At 40.1% G+C, this 17795-nt stretch overlaps 1 long non-coding RNA gene across 1 annotated transcript in view; it reads left to right on the top strand.

Annotated features, from left to right (window-relative positions):
- The window catches only part of LOC117282773, a 188064-nt gene that overhangs the window by 141249 nt on the left and 29020 nt on the right, over window positions 1-17795 (top strand). Inside the window, exon 3 of the long non-coding RNA XR_004513634.1 lies at window positions 3325-3420. This is a non-coding gene — a long non-coding RNA (uncharacterized LOC117282773). The remainder of the gene's footprint in view (window positions 1-3324; window positions 3421-17795) is intronic.

Raw genomic sequence — 17795 nt, 5'->3', positions numbered from 1 at the left:
CGAGCGACCGCCGCTTGTCGGCGAAGTTAGTGGCAAATTTGGCCGCGCCATAGCTCAAGCGGTTAGTCGCTGGCTTCCCACCGCGGGCGGCCCGGGTTCGATCCCGGGTCTGTTCAAGTGAGATTTGTGGTGGACAAAATTGGCTGGGGCAGGTTTTCTCCTAGTACTTCGGTTTCCCCTGCCAGTCTTCATTCCACCAATTGCCCCACAATCATCCTCACCTATCATCTGGGGCTGGTACAATAGGCCAGAACTGACCGCAGTACAAGGGACTTGGTCCCACCCTACTACATTAAAAAAAATTACTTACGGAGCTGAGCCCTTCTTGAGGAGAAACCAAATCTGCAGCTACTCAAGAATTTCCCAGCATTTTATGGAACCTGAAGGTTCATTGCCGTGTTCACAAAACCCCTCCACTCGTCCCTATCCTGAACCAGATCAATCAAATCGACACCATCCCATCCTATTTCTCTAAGATCCAGTTTAATATTATCCACCCACATACGCCTTGGTCTTCTCAATGGTCTCTTTCCTTCTGGCTTTCCCACCAATATCCTATATGTATTCCTCTTGTCCACCATTCGTGTTAATTCCCTACTATCTCATCCTCCTTGACTTGATCATTCTAAATATACTTGGAGAAGAGTACAATGTATGAAGCTCCTCATTATGCAGTTTTATATGCAGTAGAGACTTATGAATGCAGGAAAAAAAAAAGAGGTCAGTAAATCTAATTACCAGTCCATACATCGTCTATAGTCGCTCTGACACGTGATAATATCATTCTTTTTCCTTTGGCACTACAGCCCCAATTTGGACCTTGGCCTACCTCCATGAAATTCTCCGTTTCGCTTCGGTTTACTAGATCTTAGACATTCAGTAGGACTTCTTGGGAGGGTGATCAGCTCATCGCAAGGCCTCTACCTGTACACAAACACAGAAAAACGAACACACACAAACTAAACATCCATGCCCTGAGTGGGATTCGAACCCAAGATCCCTGCTTCCGAGCGAGCGAAGACAGTGCATACCTTAGACCGTTCGGCTGCCGCGACAGGTGACAATATAATAGCAATCGAGAAAATCAATTCTATTTAGAATTAATTAATTATTTCTGCCTGATGATGGCCCCACATGACCGAAATATCTTGTAAATTATATGAAACATAGACAACATGGTTTTCAACTAATAATGTAGGAAATTTTATTTTTGCAAGACTGCATTAAATATAAACATCAAGTGTTCGACTAATGCAACAGGGCGCCAAAATATAATATCCGCTTATTTTCTCACTTTAAGGTCATAAAAATTGGATCAGATCACAGGTAGCTCTTAATCTTTAGTTCGTTCTGCAACTGGAATAACAGTGTGAAACGGGTCTTTATTATCAATTCTGATAAAGCAATGAAAACCAACAAGTTAAGAATGAGGGAAGATTCTTGTTATTTATATATTATATCTTTTGAGAAACTCTCACCCTACACACCGTATATTATATTCGGTTCAACTTTACGGTTGTATCTGTAGATAACCTCTGTTAAGGTTTGTTTATATTCTTTGGGCCCCTTGTGTAATAATCACTGGGCTTTAAAGGGTTAAGTATAGGCTACGTCAAGTCCAGGAACGTCAGAGACAAAATTTATTGACGTTATTAACAAAAATGTAATATTTTAGGCCTAAAAATTGTAATTTTAGCACACGACATGAAGACGTATTGGATACTCGAGGTAAACGCCCCTAAATATTAAGCTTGGCAGTAGGTTTATATGGAGATATATATTTACCTTCATGCTTCGGCCGCTTTACTTCTAGGAAGAAAGAGCATCCGAGACCCATTTTATTAGATAAAGAGTTGACCTTAAGCCAAAATAGTATGTCGACGAAGAGAAATTCATTTCCTGTGTCCAAAATGTAACCCCTTTCTCAGAACCTATGGACGTTTTACTTTACGGATTAGACTACACCGGCTCGAAATTTTATTTCATGTACAAGTTTGTAATAATTCTAATCTTTCTGAAAAGTCTGGTAAAATTTCGTCTCGTTTAACAAAAATTTCCATGTACCTACAGAGGCATTTGTTGGTTACGGCCCATTAAAACGGTCAAATTCCTTAATACTTTCACCTTCGAACACAGATTTCCCTGAAAACTTATTTTACGAGCACTTTCTTTTAGTCAGATATAAAACAGAAGTAATGAACAATCTGGAATCTCAGTTGAAGCTTTTGGCCACTGAATCTGAACTAGATTAGTGAAACTACGACGTTAAGTGCTGCATACTAATTACTTCGTGAGCAGGCTACTCACGATGTTAGCAGCTGCTTTGACAATGCAGAATGAAGGGAAATAACAGCTAATTCTACTTTCACCCTTTCCAAACAAACGGATGGAAGTAAACTGACAATACAATACATACAATACATACCAATACATAGGTAAATATAAATATGTTTTGAGAGAATAACAAGGTCACTTAGAACTACGCCACCTGAATTTTTACATTTGTTGTTATCTCAGTATTAGTTAATGAATGTGCTTTACGTCATTTGAAGAGACTTAATTTTCGAGTGAGTCATGCAAAATGTAAAGCTATCCCTGTAACGGGCTGTGGAGGACCATAGGGTTGTGAGACGTCGAAGCTCCCACATTTTCTAGACAGTCCGCTCACAGATTGCAGTAAGGTTGTCAGCCTTAAGCTCTGGCCGCCCTTTACTTCCCAGGGAGATTCCTGGTACTCATTTCTGTTAGAGGCTGAGTCGACTCCAGGGCCATAGTGCGGCTGGAAGGATTAGGTCAATTGAAAAATTCAATGACCTCATCGGGACTTACCTTCCAGCTTGTAGCATAGTGCTTTAACCAACTACGCTACCGCGTGGCCCCTGTGTGATCCATATATCTAGTTTTAATTCTCTTCAACAAGAGCTTTTTCTTCAGTGATAAAATATGCAAAGATGAACATGAAATTTGCAAATAATTGAGACTGAGAAATTATTGTTGAATATGGATGGAAGTTTGAACAATGAGGAAACCACCACGGCGTCACAACACACTATCATTTTGGCGGTATAATTGTATATCGAACGTAGTGCTGGTCAAGTCGACGCTTGTTAGGAATCACGTTCCTCTGGATGCAGCTCTTCATGTTTCTCATTATTTCCTTCTATCTGCATTTAAATCAAGTCATCCCTCCTCCCTTTACAGCAGTTTTTTTTCTAAATTCCTAACATCAGTATATCAGTCAGCATCCAATCCAATAGTAGGGTCGACTCAGTAATTTCTTTGTTTTGCGTCCATTCAGATACTAATCTGAGACTTATTTCGCAGGGTGGAGGGTTGGCGTTCCACATCAGCCTGATATGTAGAGTGGCATTCTACATCAACGTGACCAGTTATCTGTTATGGTCAAGTTGCAGAAACGAGGTAAGTTTATCCTGTACTCTTAAATCAAGAACTTGAATAATATATCAGTTCACGTTTTTACGCATTTATCTCGTTACTTATTCAGTCAGCCTTCTATCCAATGGGTACCGAGGCCTCTTTCCCCTGGAGTAAAGCGACCGTGGCGTGAAGCTGACCACTCACCTCCAACTAGTGCCGAGGTCAACAAAACGTGGATCTATACATATATTCCCCCATACGTCTTCATGGCGTAGTGCTTAATTAGTTAAATACAGGGACAATTTTACCTTACCTTTACTTATTCAGTCATATACGTATTTGTGGTGGATATAAGCGTATATGCTTATTCAGTATTCTATACGCTATTTTCATTCTTTAATTAAAATAATGAAATGCAGGGAAGGATCAAAACATATAAATGAAGGCTAATGATTCACATAGTGATTTGTGGAGTCAAACTGGGTCCACTCGGCATGTCGGCCACTGATTGACCTATTGTACCTGCTTATGATGATGGAGAATTTGGTGTAATGAAGATTGGCAGGGGAAACCGAAGTACTCGGAGAAAACTTACCCAAATTCCACTTTGTCCACCATAAATTCCACTTGATCAGACACAGGCTCGAACCCGGGCTGCCGCTGTGGGAAACCAGCGACTAGCAGCTTGAGCTATGGCGCGGCCTTAAGGCTAATGAAACATGAATATAATTATTTATGAAATATCAGTGGAGACTGTTGTTAGTAAATTAGGAAATAGTTTGGAATACATACCGAAATTCGGCATTATATTAATAAATCAGGCATACGGAATAGTAGCAGTTGGCCAATGGAAAGAAGTTACGTAGCTGTTACCTCAACGCTGAGACATTCTACCTCATATTTGCGCTGTCTTATTTCCCTCATATTCAGGTTAGAAATATCATGAAGACTGAGGAAATATGTTTCCTTGAAACGCTATTACCCACCTACCAAATTAAGCACACAATATCACAATATAAATCTCCACCACACTGAAAACCTCTAATCTAACTAACGCCTCATTTTCGCTTTCAGTAATTTCGGTGTGTATGGCAATATGGAATATAGGCACATGGATGCAATTATTGATCAAATTTCAATTTCGTAAAATTTGTATAAGAGATGTGGATGTAATGTTCCATCAGTTTTTACCTCGAAACTGGACAGATGTGAGTGGTCAGTTTCACGTTTTGTCGCGTCATCCGGGCACCAGTTGGGTAGAAGACTATGTGAATGGTATGCATACGAGAGTGAGGCCATCATCTGAAATCAGTGTATAAAAATGACTCAGTGGACTCATAAAGATTTTAGGAGTAAGTAGTAGTCATACATACAGAGCCAAAGGAATGAAACAGAATATGAAAAACTCCGTGGCATGTAGTCCGCAAGCGTACTATACCGACCGAGCGACCGCCACTTGTCGGCGAATTTAGTGCCAACTTTAGTGGATAGATGGTGTCGCGTGGTCAGCGTGATGGATCCCCACTGCCGTAAATCCCGGGTTCCTAGACCGCAGCCACTAATTCTTTGAAATAGCTTCTCAATTATCCTCACGAGGCTGAGTGGACCCCGTTCCATACTCACTACTTCTCAGAAAATCTAGTAGCGCCGGGAATCCAACCTGGGATCTCTGGATCTGTAGCCAGGAACTCTGACCACTAGACCACAGAGGCGGCCATAGAAAATAAATAACAGTGTATAATTCAGGAACATTGTGTTCAAATTAATGAACTTAGAAAATGAATTTTAGGAAAAAATTGGATATTTATTTGACGTATGTGATTTTTCTGACATGCGTGTAGACCTACAAGAAAGCCTGCATCTGCAGAAGTCTGTTCTACTTCCATAAGTCTTGTGTATCTAATCATAGAACAAAAACTGAATTACTGCTCTGAGGAACTTGTCTCATTCCCTGATTTTCTGATTATTTGCTGTGAACATCGTAAACCAAATGAGGTGGTAACTGAGAAACATTTCTGAGATTCCTTATAGTCTCTCTCTAAATGGGAGACGGAGTAGCGTAGTCGGTATAGCGACTGGCCACGGGCTGGACGACCGAGAGTCCCGGTGGAGGCAAGAATTTTCTCTTCTCCAAGTCGTCCCATCCAATAGGTTCCGGGGGTAAAGCGGCAAGGGCATGAAACTGACCACTCACCTCTAGCTAGTGCCGAGATAAAGAAAATGGGGATCTATATTTCCACTCCACCATACGTCTTCATGGCATCGTGCTTAATTAGTTAAGCACAAGAACTACTTTACCTTACCTTTACCTTCTGTGCCAGATATTTTTCAAATATCATTAGCATCTCTTGGGTCACACCAAATGTATTCCGTCACGATTATTTTTATAGAATACCTTTCCAAAGGGTATTAAGTAATATTTTTTCTTTATTTGTGAAAAAGATTTCATTAATGTTGGATGGATGGATGGAGAAAGCGCGTGGAAATTTAGACGCACGGATAAGACACGAATTCTGTGCCATGAAATTTCAGGTTAAATCAAGTCTTTGGATATCTGCAGCATAAACATTCTTCACCTTCGAACAGCAATCTATGCTTGAACTTCGGCCAATCTTGTGTAATATTTCTTTAATTAAGCAAATAATTTAAACACATCTACTGTGTTCTGGACTATGTGATATTTTAGGTAACATTATAAATAATCTTTAAAATATTTTTGTTTCCATCTGGCATCGTTCTGCTGACATTCAAGCAAAACGGTTTAACGCCCCGAGGCAAGCACAATCAGTTGGTTGACGAAATAAATTCCTACCGTTTCGTTTCTTGACTTCTCAGTTAAGTTGAACAGGAGAATCGCTATAAAGGAACTCACTTCCTTCTCTTAGCAAAGAGTCAAACTGCTGAAGCATAGCGTTCAATAAATGCTGGGTCGGTGACACGAAATGGCAACAGTATTCGTTTTACTTGAAGCAGACGCATGGGAAACCAGCTTTCAACAATAAATTTGTTAACCGACTGCCTGGCCTAGAATTTATTAATCTGCTGTCGTCCAGAAACAAGATCTGTCACGACTCCTGAAATCGAGTATAAGGCAAGCCTCATTCCTTGGTCTGTTACGAGTCCACATGTTAACCTAACCAACATGTCACTCGTATATTTATTCATATTCATAACTTGTACTCTTCTCCAAGTATAATTAGAATGATCAAGTCAAGGAGGATGAGGTGGGCATGGCAGGTAGCACGAATGGGGGAGAACAGGTATGCATATAGGATATTGGTGAGAAAGCCAGAAGGAAAGAGACCACTGGGAAGACCAAGGCGTAAGTGGGTGGATAATATTAAAAGGAATCTTGAAGAGATAAGATGGGATGATATGGATTGGATTAATCTGGCTCAGAATAGGGACCAGTGGAGTGCTCTTGTGAAGACGGTAATGAACCTTCGGGTTCCATAAAACCTGGGAAATTCTTGAGTATCTGCAGAATTTGCAGCTCCTTAAGAAGGGCTCAGCTCCATAAATAAATAAGTAATTAGTTGTTGAATGCAAGATATTAGAACACCTCACGTTCTATGTTTACTCGCATTGCTATTGGTCGCTTTATTATGCATGCAAATATATGTGCAATATGAAAGCCAGTATCAAACAAAGTTGTAGTTAGTTGTATAGAGATATGAACCCAGTGTCATGAAAATGCACATGAAACTTCGGAGTAAAACTCTACACTTGCTAGATATCTAGGAGGTCAGTGGTCATCTTTACGCTCCAGCCATCTTTAAGTCTCAGAAAAATATAGTCGGAAACCACTGAAGGAACATATATATGGTCTATGCAGTACCTGTGAAGTTAGAACTGTAAAAACACTTTTGGAATATTGGCAGCTCTGAGATACATGAAAGATGTAAAGAATATTAACATTCCCTCTGTTACACGCATTTTGTTTTCATAGCCTTTTGACACATTTAGCATCGATAGAATGCACCAAATAAAAATAACAATATATTTTTTATTGTTAGTGGGGTGGACTAAGTCCCTTGTACTGCGGCCACTTCTGGCCTACTGTACTAGCCCCAGATGATAGGTGAGGGTGATTGTGGAGCAATTGGTGGAATGAAGATTGGCAGGGGAAACCGAAGTACTCGGAGAAAACCTACCCCAGCGCCACTTTGTCCACCACAAATCCCACTTGACCAGACTCCGTGATCGAACCCGGGCAGCCGCGGTGGGAAGCCAGTGACTAACTGCTTGAGCTTTGGCGCGGCCCTTTATATATAGTTAATACTGATTCATTTTGATTAGAGGCTATGAAAACTAACAAAATTTTCTGAAAAAGTACGTATCTGTATGATAAGAAATGTACGAGCTGGTGTAAAGTCTAAGATTGGTATGTACGTATGCTGAATTAAGGGTGGAGGAACTTTGTTGAGGAGGCATTCGTGGGCGATGATCGACAGTAACATGTGTTGAGGTTACTGAGGTTACTAATCAGCTTATTCGGGGGAATCGGAGAAAGAGCAATGATGAAATCGCATCCGAAATAAGACTGAGTCATTGAAGGAATTTGTTAATAATGACTTAAGACCCGGTTTAAAACGTTTTAACCTCATGTAACAAGCGAAACTGTTGACCGTTGGAAAAATTATTTGAAAAAAACAAGGACAATTAAACTTTAAAGCTCACATTATTGTGAGCACAATTCGCCTTATCATTAAAATGCGTTGAATTTTACCCTCAGAGTATATTTATCACTTTAGTATTATGCTGAGAATAAACAGCGATTGTTTAAGCAGTGTTAACAGATTTCTAAAGGAGATGCAATGTGTTCTCCGTGAGGTAGGAACTCAAAATTTCTGTATTATTTTGAAGAATTTCATGCTCCTAAAATTTAACTTGGGCGGATAAGATATATATAACTTCTCGTGATTATTTATTAGATTCTATATTTAAATTGATCTTAATTGTCTACTTAGACCCTATAGTTCTCTATATAGACGCGGGATGAATGGAATGTACTAGCTCAGACGATGGAAAAATTGATTATTTCCTGACGAGTTTTCTAACTCAAATTAAAACACAATGCAATAATTTTCTTATTGAGGTGTAATTTTTAGAATTAGTCTTATAGAAAGAAAAGTTAAGTTTTTGAATATTAGTTGTGCAGATTCTACGTGAAGCATAAAATTAACACTTTGAAGACGACGACAGTGGTGATGAAACTTGATAATTAAGAACACTTTATATGTCTGTGGGATTTTCGAAAGTAGAGTATAAATGATCATTCGTTAGAGACATGGAATTGATTTATTTCGTGCGGCCGCTGGCCAATTACTTTCAATCACCCACAGAACTGACCCAGTTCCATAGTTTTGCAAAAACATCATTGCAGGCCTTATAAATGTATGCCACACCCTAAAAACATTCGAACGGTCTCAATTAAGTATATGGATTTTATGTGAAGGGCAGCGATTTAATTTAATAGAAAAATATTCTCATGATTTTCACGAAATTTTATTGCTAGTGAGATGGGACTAAGTCCCTTGCACTGCGGTCATTTCTGGCTTATTGTACCAGCCGCAGATGATAGGTGAGGGCGATTGTGGGGCAATGGTGGAATGAAGATTGGAAGGGGAAACCGAAGTACTCGGAGAAAACCTGCCCCAGCGCCACTTTGTCCACCACAAATCCCACTTGACCAGACCCGGGATCGAATTTTTTTCACGAAAACTGTTGATTAATTAGCAATCAATGAGAGACAGTGGCAAAAAACACACGGATGTATGGACACGTGCTATTAATACAATTTAAATTACAATTGAAAAAATCACTGGAATATAATCTTTAATTTGAAATTTAATTATGTTATTATAAACATATAACATAAGCTTGTAAGTTTTCTGATTGTATATATTTTTTTCGTTTTAATAGATTTGTATTAGATCAGGGTCCATAACGAGGGATGCATAAACCCCTTGTGTATATGTAACATTGATTAAAGTTGGAGTGACATCAATTGAAAATAAATGTTGTGTTTAAACATTTAAGTTTGTTAGAACAACAAGGTAGAAAACGGACAGGTAGCCTAACATTAATTAATGGGCTGTATGCCTCGTATTTGAATCCTGGTTATATCGTGACTGCTGTTTTAATGGGGTTTTCATTCTTTTACACGGGAGTCAGTTAACATTATCCATGATTTGTACATTTCCTATCATTTAAAATTCACAATAAATCAACATAAATAGGCTCTGCAGTTGATATAGCGTCATTACGTATCATATCCCCTAGCTGAATAGCTACACTACAAACTTACGGATAAAGTTGTCTCTACATTGAAGCGTCGTGTGATGCCGAAGTATTCTTTTTTAATTCGCTTAGTGGGGGTGGGGGGTGGAGTCAAACTGGGTCCACTCGACACGGCGGCCACTGATCGGCCTATTGTAGCCTGCCCCGGGTGATTATGATGATGAAGAATTTGGTGGAATGAAGATTTGCAGGGGAAACCGAAGTACTCCGAGAAAACCCGCCCCAGCGCCGCTTTGTCCACCACAAATCCCACTTGATCAAAACCGGGATCGAACCCGGGCCGCCGCGGTGGGAAGCCAACGACTAACCGCTTGAGCCATGGCGCGGCCTAATGCCGAAATATTTGTTTGTGGATTAAAACAACACAATCTTGACGTCATCACAAGTGGGGTATGAGTGTAAAACTTCCGCTTCAACACTTTTAGAGGCGGAGAAATGGTAAGCCGCAGAAATACAGCCAGTTTGGACCTAGTGGTGAACGTAGACATCTCTGCTCTTGCTGGGAATCTAACCAGTCCAGTCCGTAGCCACACAATTTATTGACTGAGCTGTCCCAACTCACCAATGGTTCTGCTTTCCACTCTCTCCGCAGTTCATACGGAGTGAGTGTCCTCAGCGATGCTAATAAATAACTTATCAATCTAGCGGTAACGTTCAAGTGGGACGGAGATAATTGCCAGCGAGCGGTCTCTTGCAAGTGTATCACGTTTTTGCCGAAGCATTGGCAGGTCTTTAATTCATGCAAGGACTAATTAAGGGAAAATAGGGATGACGTGACGTTTAAATTGTAGGTAAATGTTTCGTAAATTCTTCATATGTCCAAACTAAGTTCCTGCAGAAACTAACTTTCAGTATTACCCTTCACATTATTTTAAACAGTCTAATGAAAATTGTCACTTCAATTATACTTTCTATAGATATATTTATGATTTTATATTTGGCCACAGTAATATCACATTATTTGATTTGAATCTATTCCACCAAACGAATTAAAAAGTAAGGTAAAGCTATCCCTGTAACAGATCGTGAAGGTCCATAGGGTTGTGAGATGTCGAGGCTCCCACATTTTCTGGACAATCGGCTCATAGATGGCGATGAGTTTGTCAGCCTTACGCGCCGGCCGGTCTTTACCCCTGGAAGATTTCTGGTACTCATTTTTGTTAGAGGCTGATTTCGACCCCTGAGCCATAGTGCGGCTGGAAGGATTAGGTCAATTGAAAAGCCCAGTAACCTCATCAGGAATCGAACCCGCGACCTTCCGGCTTGTAGTATAGAGCCTCCACCAATTATGATACCGTGTGCCCCCTTTCAATTAAAAAGACATGTTTAATGGTATCATGATGCAAAGATACAATGCTTCCCTTCGGCAGACTACAAATACATATCGTTGGAAAAATGTCTTCCTTTAGTAAAGTATAAAGGACAGTGAAACTTTAGATTTAATAAAAGACGACTTCTGTTTCATGAAGTCAACTAAGGACCTCCCGAGTACGAGGCAGGAGCGACACTGTACTTACCCAACTGCGAGAAAGTTGTTACTGTCATATCGTGTTGAGATGTAAACGGCTCTGTGTTGGAATTAAGATCCTAAATAACGTCAAATTTTACACGAAATTAAACAGAATATATACACGAAGAGTTCTATCATCTGGGATACAACGCCGTTTAGTCCGATGAAAGTCAACGGACATTTTGGAGGAACATATCGCCTCCATCTTCAGGGTCTAAAAAATTGGGCTTTGTTCGCCACCTGCTCTCGCGTTGTTTTCTTGCTTTGCTTATTCTTCTACTCTGAAGATGGAGGTGACATGATCCTCAGAGACATCAGTTACTTTCAACGGGCTACATGGCGCTCTATCGCAGAAGATTGTACTCTTCATAACCACCGCTGTGACAACTTCAAATCCTGTGCAGAATATACACATAATTAAGGCATTTCAAACGAATTACGGATATTCTTTGTGGGGAGATTATAGAAAAACAGCGCATTAAGAGATAACACGTAAATATAAGACACAACTATAGGTTATTCTCGTGTGAGAGTGCTAAAGATGAAGCAGCAGAATAAAGATCGAGGAAAGTTGGAATGACAGTTAATAGTTTCTTATTATACGTATTATCTTGAACTATACGGAGTAGTTTTCTTTCAACTAAATTGTGTATGCATTTTTCATCTCTCTCAGATATGCTGAACCCTCACTGAATTAATCACCCTGATAACTTCTGATGCAGAGCAGGAATAATGAAGCCTCATTATGTAACTTCCTCTAGCGTTCATTCACTTGCTCTCTGATGGTACAACACACTCTTTTGCAGCCGATCTTAAACTTCATTAATAGAGGACAGAACAAGTTTGTACTTTGTGAATTTTAGTTTCTCACAGCGGTAACTATGAAGAAATCTATCTTCTGGGATCTGACGTCATGTAGTCTGCTTGAAGTTCGCGGACGTTTCGGAGGAATATATTGCCTCCATTTTCAGGATCGGAGAATAAGCCATGGAGGCACTCAACAAGAAGGATGAAGCAAGCGGCTTTGTTGCTGTTGTGAACTTCTACCGGACTACTCCTCAGTTTCTGTCTAATGCTTTATGGATCATAATACATTTATGCACCACCACTGTGTAGCGTAGTTGGTTGAGGAGCTATGCTACAAGCAGAAAGGTAGCGGGTTCGAGACCCGATGAGGTGGATTTTTTCAATTTACTAATCCTTTCAGCAGTTCTATAGCTCTTGGGTCGACTCAGACTCTTAACAGAAATGAGTTCCAGGGATCTTCTTTGGGGTCAAAGGGCGGCCGGCGCGTAAGGCTGAAAACCTCACCTCCATCTGTGAGCCGATTATCTCACAACTCTATGGGTCTTCACGTCCTGTTACAGGAATAGCTTTACTTTCTTACTACTGTGTGTGCTAAAAATTTGTTAACAATTAATGAAACAAAATATTTATTTATATTCTGAAATTATGTTCCAGATATCTTAGGATGTTTTGGCATTCGATATACAGAGGGGCCCAAAAAGTGTGAGTGACCGAAACACATGTGTACGGCATTTTAATAGAGGTTATGTACGAATATTTTCGAAGTTCAAATGAAATATAATGCCCGGTGTGTAGTGTTATTCTCTCAAAAGATGGATGCCAGAAGAGTCGAAGAAAATGACGGTGGAACGGCGTATATACATTTTTTTGTGGCAGCAACATGGAGACTTCTGGATACAATGCGTTTCTAGAACAGGTTTTCATTCAGATAAACCTTTGGTGTAATAATTTTCTGCGGACAGCTTGAAATATGAATGGCAGTTTTAGAAACTTACGGTGTGATCCAAACCCACCTTGATTGTTCAGTATGGATATTCTTCCGGGTCGTGATACATAAACGCTTAATAACCAAGTTCTGAGAGACACCTGTGCGTGTACATCGTCGGACAGAACAAGAGATTTTGTCTTCCCATCCACAATTTGTTCGATTGGGTGAGTTTTAATGATGAGGACAATAGTTCAGGTCAGAACTGATTCCTTACTCTGCTGGTCTGCTGGAAGCACTCACCGCAGGGCAAGTAACCGTCCACCGCCCATCTCGGTCGAGTGGTTACCTTTGTTTCGTATTCAAATCTTGGTCCCGAGGTAGATTATTCTGACAGACTTGATTTCTCTCGCCCCCCGAGGAACATTCCGTTGTAGGACCTCAAATAGGCCACGATATTTTGATTCTACGTCATTTATAGATCACCAATTCTCTCAAGAAGTTAGAAAAACTCTCTCAATATAAATCAAGAATTGAGTAGGTAATACCAGATCGAAGCCGGTCACGGTGGCTCCGCAGTCTAAGGCATGAACTGTCTTCGCTCGCTCGAACATTGGGATCATGAGTTCCAATCCCACTCGAGGCATGGATGTCTGCTTGCATTTATTTTGTGTTTGTGTTGTTCCGTGTGTAGATAGCGGCACTGCGATGGGCTGATCCCCCGTCTAAGGGGTCCTACAGACTGTGTATAGGATTAAGAAACTATCACTAACACAGGGGAACAACCAACAACACATACACGGACATGTGGCGGTCACAAAGTCCTGAATAAGACTTATAAGTTATAAATATTTTTAATTGCTATTTTAATTTTAAGTTTTATCTTATTAATGTCAAATTTTAAAGGCAAGTTTCAATTATATGTGAACTACATTTAAAATAAAATGTATTTGTTAACATAGAAATTCATACAAACATAATATGAATTCATGTTGATTAATGGCGCAATTCAGGAACTAATGCTAGTATTCTTGTAAGCCTGAAGATGACCCAAGAAGAGGGTCGAAACATGTAGCGTTGCCACCAACAGCTAATAAAACAAATGTTGACACAGTAGTGTCTATTTTGTGTTTTTCAGAACTATCCCATTATATAGTTTTGAAATAGAATGAAGTTCGAATTAAACAGAAACATATTTTGTTTTGGCTGCCACGCGCATATCATCCATAACTGCGGGAAAACAGCTTTTGGTTCCACGCCTGTAGACATCGAACTACTCGTTACGAAAGTCTTCGAATATTTTCACACAAACACGATGTGGAGAGAACACCCAAAATTTCTTTGACTTCGCCGGACAAGAGTGCCCCAAAATTGCCAAGAAAAAATGGTCACTTTATTATCAATAGGATCCAACAGGCTTTTCGATTATTTCACTGTCCTGTTTTTATTTATTTCGGAATTATTTTTTTGAACTGGGTTGTCTGTTTTCCTCTATTTCTTTCTTAAACTAATAATACGTACAACAACAATAATTACTTACTTACTTAATTCCTTCCTCTTATACCTTTACGGGGTCGAGGTTGATTTTTTCTTTTTGATGATTTTACAACCGGTAGGAATCCCTGGACGAGTGATCAGCTCATCACAAGGCCTCTACCTAAACACAGGACAACACAAGCACAGAGTACACACATACACATATCAAACATTCATGCCTTGTGTGGGATTCGAACCCACGATCCTGGCTTCCGGGTGAGCGAAGACAGTACATGCCTTAGACCGCCCGGCTACCGTGACCGGCAAAAATAATAATAATAATAAGTGCTGAAATTTAACGTTCGATTTCTAACAACAAGGAGCCAGAATAGCTCAGTCGGTACAGTGAATTAGCTAAGAGCTAGACGAGAGAAGAATATGAATCCGATTCTCTTCTTGTGAAAGACACTTTCCTCTTCTGCACAATGGCTTTGGAGTCCATCCAACCTCCTGTCTATTGGGTACCGGGGGCTTTTTCCCCGGGGGTAATTCGTTCGAAACGTGAAAGTCTACTCACCTGAAACCATCGTCGAGGATAAGTATGTGTGAAGTTATGCCTCCAATTCCCTCACGTCGTCATGACGTGGTACTTAATTATGGCAACTTTACCTTTCCAATAAAGAACCTCGGCCACTAATTAATAATTCTCTTTTGTCTCTTGGGAACCAGCTTCACTGGAAACCTACTGGGTGTTACGTGGAGACAAGAAGACTCTGAGATAAATAAGTAACACCAGCCTTTTCATGTAGGTGTCGGCAATATGAAGTTCTACCTAGCACGACAATTCTCTGGTTATTACAGCAGTAAAAAGAACCGTTGCTGTTGGCTATGAGGTAACATTTATTTCTTTGTCTATTAAATGATTTTTCTGAAGTCACTGGAAACACTAAACCGAATATACCCTTACTCTCTCATTCCTCAACTTGCACATACACCTCAGTCGTAGAGTTCTCACTTTATAAACAAAATGTTGAAAGAAATCACGCTGGCACACGGAATTATCCTGACACACACTGTCTCCGTCTCTAGGCCGTGTAACCAGACTCAGATGATATATATAAAGATGAGTCAAAGTGTGTGTCATCAGACGCTGTGTGTCCCCATAGCCAAACATGAATCAACGGCTTTATTGTGTCCACTTGTTGTGAGATAAAACTTCCAGACAGATTTCAGCGTATCACATTTCTGTCTTACTTACATTTTTACTCGTATATCAGCTGTGTTCAAGCATTCTTTAGACTGACTGTATAAAATGAAGGGCGTATAGGCAGAATAGTCTGTCTTTTCGTACGTAAGCATATTTTAATCTTTGAAATTCTAGAAAAGAATTTCGAATAAATTTGTTATGAGGGATCTAAATTAAAATATGGAGAAATTTAATTTTGATTCGTAACTTTCTAGTATAGAACTAAAATCTATTGAAGGTTAGTTATGACTTCATTTTCTCGCTTACCGGTACTCACTTACTTTTGAACAATGTTGACATAGACCGCAGAAATCACATATCCCTTGAACCTTTCTTCATTTTCTCGGGTTTGGTTGCCCCTTATCCCTCTGTACGGTCTTGTGATATTTTCCATAACTGATATTTTTCGTGATTATCCTCAGTCAATCCAGTCAAATGATGAAATAGTACCTCAGTTAGGCAACGACCACTTCCTTCCACATTCGTTCCCAGTCCAGCATTCATGTACCATCTCGCCATTCGACGCTGTAAAGTCTGAACTACGGAAAGGATCGCAAAATAATTTACTTACTTACTTACTTACTCATGGAGCTAAGCCCTACTTGAGAAGCTGCCAGTTCTGTAGCTACTCACGAATTCCCCAACATTTTATGGAACCCGAAGGTTCATCACCGTGTTCACAAGAGCCCTCCACTAGTCTTTATCCTGAGCCAGATCCATCAAATCCATACCATCCCATCCTATCTCTAAGATTAATTTTAATATTGTCCACACACGCCTTGGTCTTCCCAGTGGTCTCTTTCCTTCTGGCTTTCCCACCAATAATCTATATGCATTCCTATTTGCTCCCATTCGTGCTGCATGCCCTGCCCACCTCATTTTCCTTGACTTCATCATTCTAATTATAGTTGGAGAAGTAAAATAACTTGTCAAATAAAAGTCGATAATTCCTTACCGAATTCACACTCCGATGTCTCATTTCCGGACGTTGTAGTCTATGGTCAGCATGTCTGTTTCACGTTACGGAGGTCCCGATTTGAGGCTTCAGTCCAGAGATCGGCTCTCCTGATTGAGATATTTCTTTGTTTTACAGCCGATGTTGGGATAGTACCTCAAATTAGGGAACTGCAGCTTCCTTCCATATCATTTCCACTTCATTATTCATTTATCATCCTATCATTCGAAGATAGGGGGCACACGGTAGTGTAGTGGTTGAGGTACTACACTACAAGCCGGAAGGTCGCGGGTTCAAATCCCGATGAGGTCATTGGATTCTTTCAGCTGACCTAATCCTTCCAGCCTCAATATGGCTCTGGGGTCGACTCAACCTCTAACAGAAATGAGTACCAGGAATTAAATAATAATTTTCCTGGGGAGTAAAGCGCGGCCGGCGCGTAAGACTGACAACCTTACCGCCATCTTTGAGCCGATTGTCTAGATAGTGTGGGAGCCTCAACGCCAGGCCTTCACGGTCTGGTACAGGGATAGCTTTACTTTTTTTGTACTTTTATCATTCGAAGTCATACTTTCTGAAATAATGACATGCGTCCTTAAATGGGCAATAACAAATTAAGTAGCGTCACATGTAGCTACAGCGAAAAGCCTGATAATTTTGTTAGTGCTGTCATGTATGCATGTCCCTATAACACGTTCCTCCTTGCAGAAGGACGATAAAAAGTCGATCTTCATTTACTTTGTAAATGAGCATTTCGTACGTCTGAAATACGAATTCGGACCGACAAACAAAAGAAGCATCTTGCTTTGACCTCACATGGTGAAAATACTTTTCCTAATAGAGCTATAGAAAGAAATTGACTGTTCTATTTTTACCGCTTTTCTTTCTTGCCTGCTAAATGTGCTTTCTGTGCACGCTTGGCGCTGCCAGTAGATCAGCTTAGATAAAAAAAAACTTTATTTTTGATAAGTCAAAGGAAGCGAGTTATTGTGATTCTTCTTTACATGTTAATTAAATAGTTTCATTGCCAGTAATTGCGAATTGTGATCCGCCAAATAACAGGCACGTAAGATTTGCACACTTCAAATCTGCTGCATTGATGAGAGAACTGCCTACATTCAAGCAAGTGTGACAACGCAAGCGTCATTGCTTAGCAACCGCTGTTTACTCGCCGTTGCTAAGCAATGACGCTTGC

The sequence above is a fragment of the Cryptotermes secundus genome, unplaced genomic scaffold (assembly GCF_002891405.2).
Source record: "Cryptotermes secundus unplaced genomic scaffold, Csec_1.0 scaffold94, whole genome shotgun sequence".
In the NCBI taxonomy this organism is placed as follows: domain Eukaryota; kingdom Metazoa; phylum Arthropoda; class Insecta; order Blattodea; family Kalotermitidae; genus Cryptotermes; species Cryptotermes secundus.
This window is presented reverse-complemented; position numbering and strand designations above follow the sequence as displayed.